Here is a 5,944-nt window from a genome sequence, read left to right as displayed (position 1 = left end):
CTAGAATTTGGGTTTAGTGTGTTATTGTGATTTTGAATTCTTCCTACTTCATCGAGAGGGCGAAGGGCAAGCTTAAAAAACATTCGGTTTTCAACGGCATAGTGTCGGGCTTTGGAGTGTTAGTCTATACGACGCACACGCACGCAACCACGAGTATCTACGCCCGAAAAGAACGTCCAGAGTAAAGTCTCACACTTTCGTCCCCCACCGAGAATCAAAAAATCCCGAAGACGAAGAGAGAAACAAAAAAAAAAACAATTTCGATTGGGCGTATCCGCTTTAAACCACCGCGCATCAGAGCGCCTGATACCCGTTCAAAATCTTGATGTTTTTTTTTTTTTTTTTCCGACTCTCCATCCACCGAGTTTTTATTTTTCAAAGTGTTTGATTTAGGGACTAAGACTTTATAAAATCTCCTTTATTGTTCCTTCGGTACTCGCGGCCCAGGCGGGCTATCGTATTCTTCACTCTACTAACGTCAACACTGTGAGCGCCGCTAAAGGTCGAATGAATCTATAGAGACATTCACCATCGAAGCAGGAAGAATTTGCTCACGGCCATAGACCAAATCGAAAGACTTTGTGTTTTTTTTTGAGCCGAGAGGAAAGAAAAATCAATTTGAAAAGGCGAATCCGCTTTAAACCACCGCGCATCAGAGCGCCTGATACCCGTTCAAAATAAATGATTTTCTTCCGTCAACCCACACATAGTTCATACGATGTCTTACGCCGAAAGACTTTTGATGGGGTTTTTTTTGTTTTGCAACTTTTAGTTGTTTCGTGCTCAACCAAAGCCATATGCGCAAAACATTTGTCTTGTTCGTTTATGATCCTTCCGCAGGTTCACCTACGGAAACCTTGTTACGACTTTTACTTCCTCTAAAGGATCAAGTTCGACCATCTTTCAGTCTCGCCGTTGGTAGGCACCGCACGGGCAGAGATTGCTCCCCACTCGACGGCACCCCGACAAGCCCGTCCGAAGGCCTCACTAAATCATTCAATCGGTAGTAGCGACGGGCGGTGTGTACAAAGGGCAGGGACGTAATCGACGCGGGCTAGTGACCCGCGCCTACTAGGGATTCCTGGTTCATGGGGATCATTGCAGTCCCCAATCCCAACCACGAAGGAGGTTCAGCGGTTACCCGGTCCTTTCGGACAGGGAGAGTGAAACACGCTGATTCCTTCAGTGTAGCGCGCGTGCGGCCCAGGACATCTAAGGGCATCACAGACCTGTTATTGCTCACTGTCACGCGGCTGGACGCCGCTTGTCCCTCTAAGAAGACTGCGTGACGGACGCGAGAGCAGAAGGTATCGCCGGGGATGACGACGACCGAATAACAATAGAGCCAGCCCCCGCGAGACATTCCCGACAAAGCCCCGCCATACCTCATCCGCCAGGCAACCAACCCGTGAAGGCCGTACACCCGACGAACAAAGCACAACGAAACCAAGCCGAGAGATTGCCTCACTAAAGGAACCAGTCCCACCGAGACCCGAATCGCCGCCACCTGATCCCGACGCCTCCGTACTCCCTTCGGTTTCAATTGATAAAACCCGTCACCTATTTAGCAGGCTAGAGTCTCGTTCGTTATCGGAATTAACCAGACAAATCGCTCCACCAACTAAGAACGGCCATGCACCACCACCCACCGAATCAAGAAAGAGCTCTCAATCTGTCAATCCTTCCAGTGTCCGGGCCTGGTGAGGTTTCCCGTGTTGAGTCAAATTAAGCCGCAGGCTCCACTCCTGGTGGTGCCCTTCCGTCAATTCCTTTAAGTTTCAGCTTTGCAACCATACTTCCCCCGGAACCCAAAGACTTTGGTTTCCCGGAAGCTGCCCGTCGAGTCATTGGAGTAACTCCGACGGATTGCTGGTTGGCATCGTTTATGGTTAGAACTAGGGCGGTATCTGATCGCCTTCGAACCTCTAACTTTCGTTCTTGATCAAGGAAAACATTCTTGGCAAATGCCTTCGCTGTTGTTCGTCTTGCGGCGGTCCAAGAATTTCACCTCTGTCGCCGCAGTACGAATGCCCCCGTCCGTCTCTATTGACCATTACCTCGGGTCCAAAAGTAAAAGACCAGCAAAATCGGACCGAGGTCCTATTCCATCATTCCATGCTGCGATATTCAGGCGTTGGGATACACCTGCTTTGAGCACTCTAATTTGTTCAAAGTAAACGTTGCCGGCCGCCCGAGACACCCGGTGAAGGGCACCCCGAACGATTGACTGGGTGGAGCGAATCGAGTCAACTACGACCAAAATTTAAAAAAGAACCCGAAAGAACTTTCCAACTCTGGCCGCAGATACAACAACGACGCACCGACCACCACTCCGGCGATGTTGTCCGACCGTGAAGAGAGTCGGGCTTTGACACCCGGGCTCCCAGAGCGTGAAACGCAACACCCTTGATTCAGAGCGGCGCCGCCCGGCCGAAGACAGACATCCGACTACGAGCTTTTTAACCGCAACAACTTTAATATACGCTATTGGAGCTGGAGTTACCGCGGCTGCTGGCACCAGACTTGCCCTCCAATGGTTCCTCGTTAAAGGATTTAAAGTGTACTCATTCCAATCACGGGGCCTCGGAAGAGTCCCGTATCGTTATTTTTCGTCACTACCTCCCCGTGCCGGGAGTGGGTAATTTGCGCGCCTGCTGCCTTCCTTGGATGTGGTAGCCGTTTCTCAGGCTCCCTCTCCGGAATCGAACCCCGATTCCCCGTTACCCGTTGCAACCATGGTAGGCGCGTAACCTACCATCGACAGTTGATAAGGCAGACATTTGAAAGATACGTCGCCGGCGCGAAGGCCGTGCGATCGGCGTGAAGTTATCCAGAGTCACCAAAATTGGTACGGTGCGCGAGCCCGAAAGCCCGGCCCCGACTGGTTTTGATCTAATAAAAGCACCTCTTCTGCGAGCCCGAAAGCCCGCAGTCGAGGCTCGAGTGCATGTATTAGCTCTAGAATTACCACAGTTATCCAAGTAGGATGGAGTGGATCTAAGGAACCATAACTGATTTATTGAGCCATTCGCGGTTTCGCCGTCTAGCGGCTTGTACTTAGACATGCATGGCTTAATCTTTGAGACAAGCATATGCTACTGGCAGGATCAACCAGGTATTTCGTGTATGTTTGTTTGATATGCATCCGGCGAGTTGCGGGTTTTTATTTCGCCCACGCATCACCAAACACACACCAAATCAACACGTTTTTCGTTTTTTTTTCTTTTTCTTCGGAAACTAAAATTTTTGATCGCAACGCCTGGCGTGTCACAGCGAGTCCCAGTGAAGAGAAACACCGATCCGATCCGTTTGTTGGATTTTTTTCATTTCAATTTCCAAAGTCAAAGACCATTCAACGGTCTATGAGCCCAAAGTGAATCGGATTCATTCGACCGGTCTTGATATATTCATCAACTTTTTTTCCCGTATTACGGTTTTCGACGGTCATATGTGGCGTGCTGTATGCTCATAAGTCAAGCCTGCTTTACTAAGCTGACAAGCATACATCTTTTAAATTTTTGTGGGCTCAGAGTTTTATTTTTATTTTTCCACCGCCGAGGCACACTCTCGCATCACCCCGCACGACACACACACACACACACACCTCACCGCTCAACGGTCACACGAGGCAGAATTTTCCGCAAAGACTTTCGAAGAGAAAGAGAAAACTCGGAACAACCGCGGTCAGAGGCCAGCATAGAGGCATCGTATAGAAAGTCATGGGCGGAAAAAAACAAATCATTTCAAGTCGAGACAAGCAACCAGACTACCCCTATAAAAGTGCGCAATTCTTTAAGAGTTCACCGAAGAATGACCGAGATCAAGTATGCACGAAACGAACATATTCCAAGGGCAGCTGAATAAGCGATTCTGCGCCGAAGCGCGAGAAAAGCAAGCGGTACACCGATGGGGATCGTTTTTTTATCGTGTTAGATTCGTTGTTGTCAAGCAAGGATTCTCAAAATGTTTTTTGCATTGCACCCAAGTTTCGTACTGATTACTTGTCGCAGACCGGTGACTGTCAAAAAAAATTTTTTTACGTTTTTTCTTGAGAGGTCACTGCCTACACACAACTCCGGGCGGGCCGTACACTCACAGCCGTTTGAATTCTCCCTTCGTGTGTCATGGCCATAACTGAGCGTACATCTTACCGGGCGCCGAGTTGATCTGGCTTGTTCGATGAACGTTCGGGATACGTACAATCGATATAGCTCCAACCGTAACTCGTTTGTAATTACGCCGGCCATACTCAGCGGGCGCTCAGCTCAGCTCTCGATATCTTCCGTCGAAGGGAAGTTCGTAGTAAAAGAGAGTCAGAGTCGACGCCACATTTTGCGGTCCTCGCATCTCATCCGATTTTTGAATTTTATAGATTTGCCATCACTTCCACCCAATTCTCTCGTATATTTCAATCTCTTGACTTTGTCCGACCGGGCCGTCTTCGCCCCCCTTCAACTCCGTCCATCTCCACTTCTGTGTTCCACACAACGAGCTTCCGTCAAACGGCAAAATGTGAAATATGCGCACGCCGCACGAAATAATTTGAAAGCGTTCTGTTTGGTGGCTTTTTTATTTTTTATCTCTCGGCTCACACACACACACACACATTTCCGCCTGAACGGTAATTTTTTTTGATACGGTGTCAAAAAGTGAAAAGACGCGCACCATTTTCTTTTCTCTTCCGTATCGTCGCTGACGGTAAACGCTGATGGTTATGATGCCGTAAGTTTGGAAGAAAGAATCTTTCCCGTCTTGTCTTGTTACGGTAAAATAACAAAGAACAAGCGTCCGATTTCTCTCACAGACGGCCACAGACAAACCACACGTGCCGAAGAAACGAAACGTCCGAAACCAAAAAAATGTTTGACGCGCGCACCTCTTCTGAACTTTTCGACCAAGAGTCGTTGGATCGAGTGACGAGCTTCTCAGCTGTCGCACCAATCGGTGAAGCGGGCGTTTGAATTCCCGTCCACATCGCGGTTCGGATATATTTTTACATATACCGACCATCGGAAATTTCGAAAACGGTTTTACCGAAGGAATGATATTTCACACACCGACAGCTCATCGAGTTCGTCTCCGTTCAACGGTTTTTTTTTTTAAGACTTTTTGATCGCATGGGGCTAAACTGGTTAGAGCAAAGCCGCGATCCAAGCAGTGAAAAAAAAACAAAGACAGTGCAAGCGCGATCGAACGGAATCGAAACTAAAATCATGTGAAGTGGCGGGCGGAAAGGAGCTCAGCTACGGTGGAAATGAAACTACAACTAACGCCGAACCGGACAACTTCCCATTCTGCGTCTTCGTTTCATTTCCCAAAGCTCCCCGTCGATACCAAAGTTTTTGCGTCGAAGCTACTAAAGAAATTTCGCGCTTTCCTTTTCGCCTCTTTCGCCTTCCCTTCGATATCTATCCAACCACCGGCTTCGACTTTATTTCTTTCACCCGTCTATTCGCCCGATAGTCGACGGTCGGCCATTCTTTGGTATCGGCCAGGCGGACTAACAAGAAGTAAGACTCGTTTGAAAAATTTGGACCGGGCTTTACAATCGCTGCTTGTCGTAATGTCGCAAATTTGAAAAAAATTTTCAATTCGAGAAACCAAACTATTCGACACTTCGAAAATTTTTGGGACTCTGAAAATTTTTCCGAGTTTAGGAATCGAGACCTCTTCTATACTAAGGAAAACCACTAATGTTCCGCCGCATAATGTCTCCGTTTTCCGGCTCATTTTTAGCGATTGGACGGGGACATTGCCCCATCCAACCGCCAGCCGACTTTCAGGAACCGTCGTTTTCAAAGTTGGGACTTAGAAAATTTTCGACGAGTGGGAATTTTTTACGGTCGCAAGTCATCACGACACGCCCGACCAACCCATTTGAGAGCCGCCACGCCTCGACGGTGTGACGGCTTTTTTTCGAATCGACGGGTCTCGCTCACTCCTC

The 5,944-nt window shown here is 48.4% G+C and overlaps 1 non-coding gene across 1 annotated transcript; it reads right to left on the bottom strand.

The window, feature by feature from the left end:
- Positions 1-823: 823 nt before the first annotated feature.
- LOC124319260 lies at positions 824-3,118 on the bottom strand. Its single transcript, XR_006912957.1, has one exon. It is a non-coding gene; the product is annotated as a small subunit ribosomal RNA (ribosomal RNA).
- Positions 3,119-5,944: the final 2,826 nt, after the last annotated feature.

The sequence above is a fragment of the Daphnia pulicaria genome, unplaced genomic scaffold (genome assembly GCF_021234035.1).
Source record: "Daphnia pulicaria isolate SC F1-1A unplaced genomic scaffold, SC_F0-13Bv2 h1tg000149l, whole genome shotgun sequence".
Lineage (NCBI taxonomy): Eukaryota > Metazoa > Arthropoda > Branchiopoda > Diplostraca > Daphniidae > Daphnia > Daphnia pulicaria.
The sequence above is the reverse complement of the archived record's forward strand: the minus strand, read 5'-3'. Positions and strand labels throughout refer to the sequence as shown.